At 39.5% G+C, this 16,560-nt stretch overlaps 1 protein-coding gene across 5 annotated transcripts in view; it reads right to left on the reverse strand.

The window, feature by feature from the left end:
* The window catches only part of Ppp2r2d (protein phosphatase 2 regulatory subunit Bdelta), a 47,803-nt gene that overhangs the window by 23,810 nt on the left and 7,433 nt on the right, over positions 1-16,560 (reverse strand). The gene's annotated exons all lie outside the window — the stretch shown is intronic.

A 16,560-nucleotide genomic window follows, 5' to 3' on the forward strand; every position in this document is an offset into this window, starting at 1 on the left:
CAGGAGAAGTGGGTGCAGACTTATAGCCTAAGTGCACACATGTGCCAAGCCTTGTGGTGCCATGCTCAAGCCAGGTGCTGGCCTGGAGATGCAGGAAGTTTGATGACAGAACTGCTGGGTGCACAAGACTCCACCCCACCCTGTTAGGATCACTATTCCCAATTCTTGTTCCTCAGACACTGGCTACCAGGAGCTCAGCAACCCACTTCTCCCAGGATTCTTCTCTGAAATGCCAAAGCCTGGGAGAAAAGGCCTCAACATGCAAATATTTGGGGTTCTCAAAGTCCACCTACTGCCTGCTGGCTTCACTCTCAAACAGAAAGCTAGAGCTCAGATCTGCAGACATGCGAGAGAAGTCACCAAAACAAAGGAAAGAGAGAGGCGGTGTGTTAAATGTGTCAAAACTGAGCATCAGGGTCCAGGGAGCTGCTACCTCGTCACAGAGCTCACATCACCAGCACACCAGCATCTGGCTGAGTGCCTCCTGGTAGCACAATCCCTCTATCACTCTTGCCTGGTGGAGAAGATGGATGCCAGCATGGCACCAACTGTCCCTGGGCTTGTCTCAGCCACAACATCCAACCAGGTCTTCAAGGCTGTGAGAAAGGATACAGGAAGAAGTGCTATCTGAAATGGAAACTGAGCAACAATAAAGCCTCAAGACCAAGTGAAAAGAGACAGACAACAGGAAGAGAAAGATAAATTTTAGGAGAGCCTCATGAGCCTGGGGACCAATGGGCATCAGCACAATTAATGAAGAGAAGCAGGCCAAGGATATTTACACAACAATGACAGAAGATTCTTAGGATTCCCAGAGCAAACACAGGTCATCCATAGAAGGAAGGGAATCAGACAGTGTCACACAGTTTACAGAAAAATGGTAGAGGAAATATCAACCACCCTCAAAATTTTAAGAAGAAATAATTTCAACTAGGATTCTATACATAGGCAAATTTTCAATCCAAGTTGAGGAAGGAGTAAAAATGTTTTCAAACAGGCAAAGAGCCAAAACAAACAAAACCCCTTCTTTAGGAAGGCATGATTTGGCAAAATGAGAGAAAAAAAACCAGAAAAAGGAAGAACAGGGAACTGACTTCTAAGAAAATGATGAAGAAAGTCCCAAGGTAAGAGCCATGTAGCCAAGAGACCCTGAGATTAGCAATTAGTGCTGGAGATTGTGGCTACAAAATTCATCTCTGAGGATGAAGAGCTACAAGATCACCTGACTTTTAAAAAGGGCACTAAAGACACTGACGACTAATCTCAAGGCAAAAGATCAGGAATCATTAGCTCAAGGAAAGAGCTAATGAAAAAGAAAAGATATGCAATAGTTCTATAACAAACAATAACACAATACTGATGTGACAAACTCTTGTAATAGAATTCTCTACTTTGGGACAGTACATGTGGGCCAAAGGTGATAATAGTTTAAAAAAAAAAAAAGCTAAGTCATCAGTTACCATAATAGGAAGCTAATACTTTTCAAAATCAGATCAGTTAGTGCAGTGATGGCAAACCTTTTAAAGACTGAGCCCAAACTGCAACCCCAAACCCACTTATTTATCAAAAAGTACAAGGTCCTGAGTTTGATCCCCCGTACCAAAAAAAAACCAGTGTCAACAATGCAATTAAACCTGAACAATGAGGTTTCAGTTTAGAGAAAACAACTCATACACTTGGCTTGCATGCCCACAGAGAGGGCTCTGTGTGCCCGCTGCCGCTGCGGCATGTATACCCGTCAGTTCACCAGCACTGAGTTAGAGCATAAGCACACTGCTTAGAAGTAGGGGCTGCTGAGGATGCTTCAAAGCCAGGAGGTGGGCATGGAGGGACAGGTGGCAAGGAAATAGAAATAAGATCATGTGGATGGGAGGGAGGATGCAAAATGAAGTGAAGAGGGAAGTAAAGTCCCCAGGGTTATTAAAAGATGGAACTCAGGTGTGGTGGGACACTCTTGTAATCAGCTATTCCTCAGGAGGTTGAGGCAGGAGAATCCCAAGCTGGAGGCCAAACTGGACAATACAGCAAGACTCCATCTCTAAAAAAACCAAGATAATATTAAGTCATATCTGGGACCAGGTATAAGGAGTGAAAAACCAGGCAAGAGTGGAGATGCAGAACCAGGTGAGCTGCATGAAGTTAGATGGTGCCCCCTCCTGGCAGAAGTCAGAGTGTATGCACAGCCCAGAAGGACCACGATGTGAACCCCATAGCTCAGCGAAGTGTATTTTTTCCATGAGGCATGAGAAAAGATGATTTGTTAGGAGTGAAAGGGAGAGGTAGATGACTTGGGGGAACATATGCAGGAAGTCTTCTTACAGGAGAGAAGGGTGACTACATCACAGACATGCAGGTCACCTAGAGTCAGGTATGGTGGCATATGCCTGTAACCCAGCACGTGGGAGGCTGATGCAGAAGGATCACTGTGAATTGGAGGCCAGCCTGGACCACACAGTGAGCTCAAGGCCAGCCTGAACTGCACAGTGAGACCTTGTCACAAAAAAAACCAAAGGCAAGCAGGTTACCTCCCACTATCACACCCACTTGGGATTTAAGGTACTGTTCATCTCTTAATCCAACAAACACTGCTCTGGGGACATATCCTGCCTTCATGGGATTTACCCTTGAGTGAATGAAGTACAGGTGTAAAACATGACCATTCAGTAGTTCAGTGGCTTGGGGGAGGCTGCTGGTTGGTTAAACCTGGCTGGGGTGTGGCAGGGGGTGACTGCCCTGTCCTAGTCTGTCTGTTATAACAGAATATTTGAGACTAGTAATTTGTGGAGAATGGAAAATTATTTCTCATAGTTCTAGAGGTCAGAAAGTCCAAGACCAAGCACTTGCTGTCTGGTGAGGGGTCTCTTGCTGCATCCTCACATGAGGGAAGGTGCAGGAGCAAAGAGGGACAAAACTCCCCATCCAGCCTTTGTATAATGGCAGCAACCCACTCATAGGGAAGGTGCTCCTGACCCAAACATCTCCCAATACTACTGCACTAGCAATTTAGTTTCCCACACTGGAGTTTTAGGAGATGCTTTAAGTTCATAGCACTGTGGCAAACTGTGGTCTAAGCCCCAGGAGTAGAAGAACAGAGAATCTACAAGGTCAGAATTGGGGTGGCAGTTACCTTGAAGGGCCTAAGATACTGAGGGACTGCACACCCCGCCATGCAGTAAGAATGACTGCACAGATATTTTTGCTTTATGATGACCACTATTGCATGTTTGGGGTCCATGTCCATTTGTGCATCTATCACACTTCTGTAAGGAGCTGCATCTTCCCTACCGTCACTTTGATGTCAGTCATCCATCTCCATCTGAATTCATCTGCGCTGGGCTCTACTCTCCCTAATCTGACTCTGGCTCCTACCCTCCAAACCTCTCTACTGCAACTTCCCTTTCCTCCAACACTCCCCCTGTCTTTCTGCTATGAAAACTGGCAACCCATGCCATCTGCTTCCCTCAACCCAATTCACCTATGAGATTTCTTCCTTGTTCCCTTGGATGCTTCCAGACTATCCTGAATTCATTTTAATTGAGTATTCTTTGTGCACAACTCAGCAAGCTCACCTTCAGTGGTTACTCTGGTAACCACTACCAAATCGACCATCTCCCTTTGTTGTGAATCTGTAACAGGAGGACTGAGGGCGAGGGAATTCACTTCACACTCTGCAGCCCATATCAGAATATATGCATACTGGAGGGACTCAAACAGTAACACAACAATTCTAAAAAATCCACTGAAAGGAAATTTGAGATCACAACTCCCTCACAAAAATTTTTAACAGGAACTTATCCAGAATAAGGACCTGCTTTCCTGGAACATGAAGTTTACTGAAAGTGTCAGGTATGTCGGGGAACTTCCACGTACACTCATGACTACGATCACAGAGTACACTGGGTTAGTACATATTTACATAAAGAAAAGTGAAAAAATGTTCTGCCAGCCCACACATGTACACACTCACACAAAACTTCTAAATATGCCTTTAAAGCAGATTATCCAAAAGCAAAAGTCATCTCTGTTCAGAGGCCAAACATAAACTGACACAACCCAACTATAAAAATGGCAAAGCACGTATGAGCTACTGTTAAGGCTTAACATAGGAACTCTGATCTCAAGGTTCCCAAGACTGAGTTTTTCCAAATTATGACTAGACAGGATAGAACATGACAAAGCAGAAAAGTCTGAATGTTATTTTTTGTAAGGGTAGAATCAGCTTTGAATGATTTTCTTATCAGCTAATCACTGAAAATAAAAAAGGTTTCTGAGAAATTACTCCAAAATGGGAAAATCATAGAAGATAACTAAACCTCAATTTGTCTACCAAGGAAGAAACAATATTTTAATAAAAAGTATAACACAGTAGGAATGCAAAGTTGGTTTAACACACAAAATAAATGAATGTAATGCACCACATTAATAGAATTAAAGGATAAAAACCACTCCATCATCTCAACAAACATAGACAAAGCATTTGACATATCCAACACAGTTTCATGATAAAAACAATACACTAAGAACACACTGGAACTTCTTCAACTTGATAAGGGATACTTCCAAAACCACAGCTAATATCACACTTACTGATAAAGTCTGAATGCTTTTTCCTCCACATTCAGAAACACAAGTATGTTTGCACTGGCAACTTCTAGTAAACATTCTACTAGAGAATCTAGCCAAGGCAATTAGGCAAGGAAAAGAAATAAAATCACCATTCACAGATGATATTATCTTAAAACCAGCAAGCCTGCAATCCTAGCACTCAGGAGGCTAAGGCAGGAGGATCACCATGAGTTCAAGGCCAGTCTGGGCTACAGCTGAGTTGAAGACCAGCCTGAACTGCATAGTGAGACCGTGGGATGGAACAAAAACAAAACCAAACCCACAGCAGAGCTAATAATGAGTTCAGCAAAGTAGGATACAAGGTCAATACACAAATCAATTTTAGTTTATAAACTATCAATAAAAAATTCAAGAAAACTATCAAGAAAAAATTCTATTTACAATATAAAAAAATAATATACTAAAGAATAAATTTAATCAAAGAATTGCAGGGTTTACACATGGAAAGCTACTAAGTACTGCTAAAAAAAATTAAAGAAAAGATGAATAAATGGAAGGGCAGCCCATCTTCATGGACTGTAAGGCTTAATGTTAAGTTGGCAATATTCTCCAAATTTATTCACAAATTCAAGGTAATAAGTCCCAGGTGCCCTTCCCTCCCTTTTTTGCATAAATTGGCAAGTTAATCCTAAAATGCACATGGAAATAAAAAACAGAATTGGAGAATTCACATTTCTTCATTTCAAAACTTAAGACAAAGCTACAGGAACCAAATAAAACTAGAGCAATCAACACAGTGTGGACAGGATTAAGGTTAGTCTCACATCTATGGTCAATCTTTTCTTTTTTGAGGGGTGGGGAGACAGGCTGTTGGTAAGTTCCCCAGGAGGGCTCAAACTTGGGATCCTCTTGCTCTATCTTCCCTGAGTGCTGGGATCACCAGAAGGTTGAAAATAGGTCAATCTATTTTCAACTGTCAATTCAATGGGAAAATAGTATTTCAACAAATGGGCTTGGACAACTAAATGTATCTGCATGCAAAAAAAAAGAAGTTAGGCCCTTATTTATAACACATATAACAATTATATACAAATATAATGTTTTACATATAAATTATACATATAATTTTATATAACAATAGATTTAAAAATGTATAAATTCCTAAACATAGATAAAGCTATAAAAGTCTTAAACCAGAAGCAAATTTTTGTGATCTTGAATTAGGCAATGGCTTCTGAAATATGACACTAAAAGCACAAGAAAAGAAAAAAACCTGGCAATCACAGAATCTGAAATTCATGTGATTTAAGGACATAATCAAGAGAAGACAATTTACAGAATGGGAAAAATATTTGTGAATCATGTGTATAAGGGACTTATACCCAGAAAACACAAAGAACTCAAAAACTCTATCACAGAAAGATAAGCCAGTTAGTTTGTAAGTGGGCAAAGGATTTGAGCAATATTCTAGTTAATACAAATGTCCAATGAACACAGAAAATAATGTTCAACACTATTAATCATTATAGAAACTCAAATCAAAACCATGAGCTTACTATTTCTCAACTATTAGAATGGCTAAAATTAAACAGACAATAACAAGGATTGATGAGGATGTGGAGAAATAGATATCTTGTTAGTGGGAATGTAAAATGATACAGGATCTCTGTGAAACAGTTGGGCAGGTCCTCAAAAATGCTGATTGTAAGCCAGGCATGGTGGTGCACCTTAGCAATTCCGGCAATCTTAGCAAGACCTTGTCTCAGAATAATAAAAAAAAAAAAAGGCCTGGGAATGAAGCTCAGTGAAAAGGTCTTGGTTTAATCCTCAGTACCAAAAACAAGAAAAAGGTAAGATCTAGCCACCACATGACCAAGCAATTCCATGCCTAGGTATATACCAGAGAACTGAAAACACAGGGCTACCCAAAAACTTGTTGAGCAATGTTCATAGTAGCATTATTCGTAATAGCTAAGTGAAAACAATCCATCAATAGATGAACAGGTAAATAAAATGTGGTATATATCCATACAATGAAATAGCATTTATCCAAAAAAGAATCAAAGCACTAATACATGCTACAACACAGAAGAAACTTGAAAACATGATATTAAGTGGAAAAAGCCAGACATTACGGCCACATCTTATATAATTCCATTTACACAAAAAGATCAAAATAGGCAAATCTATAGAAACAGGAAGTAGATTAGTGGTTGCTGGGAGTGGAGGGAGGAGAGAATAAGAGTGCTTACTAATGGGTTTTGGCGGAGGGGATGATGAAAATGTTCCAAAATTAGTTTTCATGGCTGTACAACTCTGTGAACATACTTAAAAAGCCATTCAATTGCATACTTTTTTTTTTCTTGCAGTACAGGGGACTGGAGCCAGGACCGAGGGCTTTCACACTGAGCCACATGCCTGCCCAGTTCTTTTTTTACGTTCTTTATTTTGAGATATGGTTTTCAAGGCTGGGCTCAAACTCGTCATACTCCTCCTGCCTCAGCTTCCTAGAGAGCTGGGATTATAGGTGTGTGCCACCACACCCTGCTCAACTGTATACTTTATGAAAAAAGTTTCATAACAACATAATAACAATAGTTAATACACTATCATAATCTTAAAAGCAGTTAGAGTACAAAACAGATAAAAAAACTTGTAAGAAAAACAAATAGCACAAAACGTTCTTTTCAATGAAAGAGAAACTGGTAGCATAAATGAAACAAATCAGCTTATATATTAAAATAATTTTGAAGGAACAGGATAGGTAATTTGAGGAATTATTTGAACTTTTCCCTACTCCTATTTATCTATTTTGCCCCCCATATATATATTTTGACTTTCTCACAAAAAGAAATCATGTGATATTTAAACTTGTGTATTTGATTTATTTCACTTAACATTGTGTTCTCCAGTTGCATACATTTACCTACCAATGCCTCAAGTTTACCTTTCTTTATGGCAGAGTAGTACTCCATTGGGTATAAATACATTTTTCTTATCTGTTCATCTGTTGATGGACACATGAAGTATGCTGTTTTCAAGCTCTATCAAGTATTATAAATTGTACTGCTATAAACATTAGTATGCATGTATTACTGACAATACATACATACATATATACAGGACATAATATGATGATTTTAACTCTTTTGGGAAGTGTCTTACTTTTCTCTTGTTGCTGAGACACAATAGCTGACATCCAAAGTAAAGGAGGAAAGGGTTTATTTATTTATTTAGTTCATAGAGATTTTAGTCCACAATCCCAAGGCAGAGTGGCAACAGTTCATGGTGGCAGAAGACAGCAAAAGCAACAAGAGAGCAATGGAGGGGCCCTCAACAGTCTTTCTGCTCTTATTTTATGCAGACTACTTAGGATGGGTAGCACACACACCCTTAGTCCTAGTGCCCTTGAGTCTAGCATTGCACCAAGAATCAATTCCAGAAAAAGCCCCACCTGTGACTGCATGAGGGCCATCTAAACACAAGCCACAACAGCAAGATACCTAGAAGGGGGATAGCTGGATCAAATGGAATTTCTATTTTTTCATCTGATTTGATTTTTATGAGGAACCTTCACATAGTGGTTGTACTAGTTTACATTCCTACCAACAACATAACAAGAGTTCCTTTTTCCCTATATCCTAACCAGCATTTGTTATTTTTAAATTTTTGGAGTAAGATAGAATTGTGGTGTTAATTTTCATTTCTCTAATGGCCAGAGATGCTGAACATTTTTTCATGTATCTATTGGCCATCTATACTTCATTTAAGAAGCATCTATTCATTTTTGGCTGTGCATTTTTTCACTTTTTTTTTTTGGTACCGGGAATTGAACTCCGGTCCTTGTGCTTGCGCAGCAGACGGCGAAACCACTGAGCTAAATCCCCGGCCTGCTGTGCATTTTTCGATTGAGCTTTATTTTGGGGAATCTATTTTTCTAAAGAGTTATTAGAGCTGGGGATTTAGCTCAGTGGTTTCGTTGCCTGCTGCACAAGCACAAGGACCTGAGTTCAATCCTGGGTACCCGGCCCCCCGCCCAAAAAAAAGAGTTATTAGATATTAGTCCTCTGAAGAATAACTGGCAAAAAATTTTTCCCATTATTTAGTTTGTCTCTTCACTCGGTTGTTTCCTTTGCTGTACAGAAGCTTTTAATTTGATATGATCCCATTTGTTGACTCTTGGTGTTACTTCTTGTGCCACTGGGGTTCTGTTGATAAAGTCCTTGCCTATGCCTATGTCATCAAGAGTTGTTTCTATTTTATCTTTCAGCAGATTAAATATTTAAACCTGTTATAAACAAAAGTATACCATAGAAACGAGTCAAGTCATTAAAAGGCTCTCACAACTCATTAACTTTCTCAAATATATAGTATTCTAAAAGTTGATTGGGTCATTTCAAGTTTCTCCTACACAAAAATCTACAACTTTTTGTTTTCAACAAAATGCTATTTTAAATTTACTTTTCTCTTTAAACCAAAAGAATCTTTATCTTCTCTTTAGTCACCTTGTTCAAGCGTGTTCCTAAGGAGATGATGACAGCAGGAGATGATGAATCTTTTATTAGGAAAATTAATGCTATCATTCCATAACTCAAACTTCTGTTTGACCAATGTCAGTAGACTTCAAAATTTAGGAAACCACATTTATCCTATGCCATTAAAGTTCACCAGAGATTTAACCACTATTGTCAAGAAAAATCTCATTTATACAAAACATTCTACAATATTTCCAGCCACCCCATGCTGAAAAATGACAAAGTCTTTATCCAAACGGCTGTCTGGATGAATATTATACAAATATTAACCTTTCTCTCAAACATTAAAGAAGTTGAATTACAGCTAAGAGATTTTATGCTTGGTTTCATGCTTAGAAATTCAGTAAATAAGGACTGTGGTGAGCTATGGCAGAATCTGATTTACAGGCAAATCAAAGCACTTTACAACTATTGACAATAGTTCAGTGTCTCTGCAATATAAAAATCATCAAATACATTTTGTTCTAGGCTCTTTGGAAAATTAAAAACACACTTTCCAACTGAGTAACATCTTGCCCGAGACTGACTCTGTTTGGTATGCACTGGCACGTTGCAGCAGAGCTATTTTCTACTCTTTCAATATAAATCTGTATTTTTTTGGTACCGGGGATCAAACTTGGGTCCTTGTGCTTGCGCAACAGGCAGCGAAACCACTAAGCTCAATCCCTGGGTCTTTCAATATAAATCTGATCAGGTGATTCTGAACCTTCCTCCTGAGAAAAGACTTCAATCTTCATTTTATTCTCCCCTTTGCCTTCTCTGGCCCACCCCCAGACCTCATTTTGGTTCTTTCCGTTTCAAGCCTCCTACATTCTCTACCTCTCCCTGCACCTCTATCCCTCAACCCTGCCAAGCCCCATCAAAGTGAGATTTGTTAATTACCAATTGTTAATTACTGAATTCTTAGAACCACTTGTGCTGTAGCATAGTGTTCTAGGTGCCTTCTCAACCAACACTTGCAGAGTGAGGAGTTCAACAGTTGGCTCATTTCTTGTGGGCAAAGACCCTTCCAGTTCTTCTCCTCTGCTGCATATCTAGACATGCAACATCACACACAACTACTCTTAGGCTATTTCAAACTCAGGCTAGCACAAAGACAGTGATAAGTATTTCCTAGTCTGCGAGAAAGATCACCATTTTGAGAACTGGTACCAATTGGGGAAGGATATATCTCAAAATTTGAGAAATAACTTTTAAACCTAGTCCATCATACTAATAAAATAAGGATGTTAATGTTTCTTCCCAATAACTTGCTCCTTAAACTCCATTTTTTATTACCATTTATAAAGAGCACACATGACTCTGAGATTCATCTTTCTATTAAATAATAAGTACTGTATATTTAAACATGCAAGTAAGAACTCAAAGAACTAAACTACAGAAACTCAACAATGGGTAAGCTTATTAGGTATGTGATAAACTTATCAAAAAATGATAAACAAGTTTTAGCAAACTTTCTGCAAACAATTACCATCCTCGGTTTATTATTTACTTTTGAAAAAATAACAAGCTCTTTTAGACTAGGCAAGTTCACTCCAAGCATATAAATAATTCAACTTCCATATAGCTTCTCAGGAACATATTGTTGAAGAATAAAAACTAAGCAGTACATCCAATAACTAAATGCAATATAAATAAAAACAAAAGGCATGGTGGCACATGCCTATACTCTCAGCTACTTGGCAGCCTGAGGGGGAGGATCACAAGTTTATGGCCAACCTGGACAATGTAGTGAGCCCTTTCTTAAATTTTAAAAGGACTGGTGATGTAGCTCAGAGGCAGAGCACTTACTAGGATGCATAAGGCCCTGGGTTCAATCTCTTGTACTAAAACAAACAAAAACCATAAAAAAACCCCTGCAAAAACATGGATGGACATTGAAAACATTGCAGTGAATTAAGCAGCAAATACAGAAGGATGAATATTGAATGGGTCTATTGGTGTGAGGTCCTCAAAAAAGCAAATTCCGACAGGCAGAAAGTAGTGGGGGTTGGCAAGGGCTAAGGACAGAAGAGAAAGGGGGAATTACTGTTCAATGGATACGAAGTTTCCTGTTGAGGATGATGAAAGTTTTGGGTTTAATAATGGTGATGGTTACACAACACTGAATGCATTTAACACCACTGAACTTTACACTCACAAGTAGTTACAGTGCTAAAAAAATGCTGTGTATATTTTAATCACAATTTAAAAAGTATTTCTAGACCTAAAAATAAATCCAAATCCATACCAGTCCAAGTATCATACACTTTTCTCTATAGGTTAAGAAGACATCTGAACTGCGTTACTGAGGCACAGACAGAAACTTGGGCTGAGTCTTCCAGCGTGGGGACACATGCTCTCCCACCCCCAAACTGCACTGTCTGTGGGGACAGGGGATCAGAGCAAATGGCTGAGACAGAGGCTCCATCGACTTTTTTGTAACTCCAGCAGTAACTTTCAATGGCTTTCCAAAGTGACAATTTATACGACTACTTTTACCTACTGACTAAACTCTGAACAATGCAGAGTACACAAAAAGTCTCGCAAACAGATAATCTCATGATACAAATTAATTACTCTCTTTACTACTGAATTATACCTCCCCACACACACTATTGGGAATTGAACCCAGAGCCTTGGCTTTGAGCTACATGACCAGCCCATTTTTTATTCTGAGACAGATCTTGCTAAATCACTCAGGCTGAGTTCAAATTTTAGATTCTCCTGTCTCAGCCTCTGAATGCTGGGATGATAGGCCTTCACTACCAGGCCTACCTTTAATTTTGTGTTCTTTAATGAGCAATAAGTAAACTAAAAATGGTTAAATTTTTTTCTCATTCTCAGTTTAAAATGAAGATTGCTATTTCACGCCTGGACTTAGCCAGGGTTCTAGAGCAGAGGAAATGAAGTAATTTTGGGCAGTCAGTACTACTATAAGGATTATGTCTGATATATCAGATGCCTTCAACTACTGATTAATGTATCATGTATAAAGGGACAACTGAAGTGTAAGCTCCGATATCAAACAAATCATGCAGGGTCCAAAGAAGTGAAGGAGGAGGATGCAGCAGCAGGTGCTATGAAGGTGATCAATGCCAATTTTTGCTCGATGAGAGGCAATGTGAGCACCGATTCTGATAAAAACTCAAAAGCAGGGATGGCTGTGTACCAACACCACAGACGAAGCTGCCACGGGTGAGGGAAGCACATGCAACGGAAATGGAGAATTAAAAATGGAGGACTTAACTGTAGTTTCTACTTCCTAAAGAAATCTAAACAAGTAAGACCAAATGTGGACGGTGGTTAGGTACTGAGAATATGGGCATTTGTTATTATTTATGTGGTAATGCTAGCAACTAATAACATGTGTGCATCTTTACTGTTAAAGAAAAGTAGAGTATAGGGTTTATCAAAATGTGAGGTGGCAAATAACTGAAATTTCGGCACACAGGTTTTTAAAAACAGCAGAAACATTGGGCTGAGGATTTAGCTCAGTGGCACTGTGCCTGCCTCGCAAGTGCAAGATCCTGAGTTCGATCCCTGGCACCAAAAATAAATAAATAAGTAAGTAAAAATAAAACCAGCAGAAACAAAGCTAATCAGTAGCCACCATTGTTCGATTAAAGTTAGGAACGTTTATAACTGCACTGATACACATAACATACTAATCCCTATACTTCAGTAATAGTATTTAGCTGAGGCTTTATTTTAAATCTAGTTATGGATCCCAGCATGGTGGCACATGCCTGTAATTTCAGCACTCAGAAGGCTGAGGCAGGAGGATCACTGTGAGTTTAAGGCCAGCCTGTGCCATACAGTGAATTCAAGACCAGCCTACACAGTGAGACCCTGTCTCAACCCCTCTTCCCCCCAAATCTAGTTATGGTACTAGAACATGTGTAATGAATATACTGTTATGGATGGCTATTTTGTCATTCTAGGTAACTAAAGCAGAATAATTACAACCAAAGGGGAAAAAAACGGTAGCCTCAGTTTAAGAAAGCCATTCCAGAGAGAGTGGAATGATCTGTTCTGAGTCACCACTATATGTTCACAGCAGGAGCAAAAGAAATCTTGTTTTTTAAAGTTTTTTGAGACAGGGTCTTGCTGTGTAGTCCAGACTGATCAAGTACTATGTAGTCTAGGCTGGTCTGGAACTCATGGCAATCCTCCTGACTCAGCCTCCAACTTCTGGGATTACAGGAGTGTGCCACCATGGTCTGCAGAAATCTTCCTCTTATCAGTTGTTACCAAGCCAGTCTTTGCTTCCTCTTAACCTTCTTCTTCCTCTTTACTACTAGAAAAGAGGAGCATCACTGGTGTGTAACAGAGACCACACAGAGATGTACAGAACAAAAGCAAAAGACTCTCTTCAGTCCCAACCTCATTTCCTCACTTCCACAGACACCCCAGTGTTAACTCCTAGGTGCTGCCTTCCCAACCTGTGCATGTATACGCACTTAGGGTTTACATAGGCTCACTGTTCTGCAAGTGCTGACTGTCACCCAGTGTGTCAAACTACTTTCCAATGGGTACAGAACCACTTCCATCTACAAAACGTGTACTATAACATGTCATTGCTCTGTTACTTTAAGGCATTTAGGATTTTCCACATTTTACTGGTGCAATGTACATTCTAAGAACGTGTTTATGAAATGCTGGCACATTCCAGCAGGATTCCTAGAGTGGAACCTCCAGGTCTTAACCCTTGCTTAATGTTTGACAAATGCCTAACTGCCCTCCAAAACATGAGTGTAGAGACACTCTTTCCATAAATGTCAAGAAAAAATGGAAACTTAACATTGCTTTAGACTGGTTTTGCTCATTAACAACATTTCTTCAACAATTTATATTAACTCTTTTGCTTACCTCCCCCCTTTTAAAGGAAAAATAAACTTATAGGTGTTGTTAAATAAGTGGAGCTGTCATCTGTTTTTTGTCACCCAAAAGTTCCTAATTACAAGGGAATTTGCTACTTCTGAGATAGGTATACTGAGTTGTCAAAGAATCAGTAGTTATTGGAACACCTCCTATGTGCCAGTACTGTGTTAGATGAAATGCATGATATGGCAAAAGATAAACATAGCCTGTGTTTTCATACAACTGCATTCCTCTTTCACTTGTGGATTTTATCATCTCTGGAGATCAAGATAAAATGAGCTCAAGTCTGTTTCACGTGGAAATGTAAGTTCAAGATCTGTGTGAATTCTCCAGGACTGTTTTCCTCATATCCCTGTCCTGAGCTTCTGATCCTATTAAGCTGAACTTATGAGTTGCTTTTAGTCTTGTGCATCTTTTCTCTTCTATACCACTACTGACCCATCATGGATCCCAGCTTATTTATTTATTTACTGGCATACAAGTAGGGAGCTCTTTTTAAATTTTTAAAGCAGCAACAGAAACAACAAAGTCCACAAGTAACAGACACATACAGAGTAGACTCAACCGAACTTTGGTGAGGAAAGCAGGGGATGGGAGCAGAGAAATTAAATTCAGGATACTATAAGAAATACTCAGCCAGGTGTAATGGCGCACGCCTGTAATCCCAGTGTTTGGGAGGCTGAGGCAGGAGGATCACTGTGAGTTTGAGGCCAGCCTGGACTACATAGTGAGTTCAAAGGCAGCCTGAACTAGTACACAGCGAGACCCCATCTCAACCCCTCAAAAAGAAATTCTCATGTTAGTATCTATGATGTATAAAGAACTTTTACAAATTGATTTTTTAAGTTTAGTAGAAAAACAGGCAAAAATATGCCAAAATAAGTCATAGAATAAAAACTGTTAATGAAACAATTTTTAAGACTCTCAATTATCATTATCATTATTATTTTTTTGGTATTGGGGATTGAACTCTGGACCTTGTGCTTGCGAGGCAGGTAGGAGAACCACTGAGCTAAATCCCTGGCCCAAGACTCTCAATTATAAAAGTGGTAAGGAAATGCAAATTGCAGCCTCAGATTTGCCATTGAAGCAGCTCAAGTAAAAGGCTGCTATTCTCAGCAAGAGTGGAGGGTGTTAGTTGGCAACCTCATTTGGAGGGCCATATGGAGGCACACACATCTGACACAATGTGCCCATGCCTGGCTGGACATCTGCACATGGGCAGATGGACAGACCATGCTCTACTATAGCATCATTAGCAATAGCAAACACGGCCAGTTTGATGACTGAGGTCACCTGCACATGAAATACCATGCAGCCATCAAAAAGGATGAACAGCAGCTACCTACAAAGGAATTCTAGTTGAACATGTCTAAACATGTCTAAACATGCAGAATACCTAAACTGAAATCCTGACTGGAGCACCCACCAGCAATGGGACCTTAGCAAGTCACTTAGTCTTCCTGGGATTTACTTTTCTCACTTGTAAAATGACAATACCATAGCACTTACAGCTTAAGGGACTAAGTCCAGGTTCCAAGGAGCTAATAAACATACAGTCTAGTTCACCATCACATTTCAAATCACAAGCTATTAGTGAAAAAGCAAGCTACAAAATTATACTTAGAACTGATGCCATGATTCAAAGGAATTAAGAAAACCTGCTGCTTATACACAAACTAAATTGTAAAATGTAAAATATAAATAGACAAATGCATAGAGAATGATGCCCTAGAAGAGCACATACTGTTAAGCGTGGGCACCTCTGACAGGCATTCCAGCAGAAGAATGAAAAGTGGTTTTGATTCTGTATTCTCAATACATGTATATCATTTGATTTTCTATAAATAATATTCTTCATATCGAGACCATGCAAAATAATAAAATCTAGTAACAATGAGAGAGGTGTGGTCAATCTCGAAATCTGTCCTGTTGATCATGTCACTGGTACTACTAACAGCTTAAAGTGAGGTCTGTGGCATCCTAGGGGATCCCCAGAACTTCTTAGACCACCAAGAAGTCAAAACCATTTTCATAATAAACACACGATCAGCCATTTTCACTGTGTTGTCATTTGCACAGATGAGTAAAAGCAATGGCAAGTAAAACTGCTGGTGCCTCAGCACAAATCATGGTGGCAGCACCAAACTGAAGTTGCCAGTCTTCATGTCATTTGCAGAGAGGGGGAAAAAAAAGACAATTTTACTTAGGAATGTCCTTCACAAATAATTTTATTCAATCCGGGCTGGGGATGCAGCTCAGTGGCACTATGTCTGCCTGGCAAGCGCAAGGTCTTGAGTTTGATCCCTGCTTGGGGGCTGGTGGTGGTGATTCAATCCCAATTCTTTATTATGATTCTTTTCAGTATTCTTTGTTGTAAAATAGGCAGTATTTATAAAGGACTTCTGCGGTATCCCCAAGTACAACTGTCTCCAGGAAAAGCATATGCACAGTTGTTTGTGTTGCAAGCTGAAAGTCATTTTTTTCACAGAAAGTCACTGTTGTTTGTTTTCTTGAGACAGGGTCTCCCTACATAGTTTAGGCTGGTCTTGAACTCACTATGTAGCCCAAGCTGGCACTGAACTTCGACCATCCT

Source organism: Heterocephalus glaber, unplaced genomic scaffold, assembly GCF_053883595.1.
Source record: "Heterocephalus glaber isolate CG9 unplaced genomic scaffold, H.glaber_assembly_v1.0 deba00001497, whole genome shotgun sequence".
NCBI lineage: Eukaryota > Metazoa > Chordata > Mammalia > Rodentia > Bathyergidae > Heterocephalus > Heterocephalus glaber.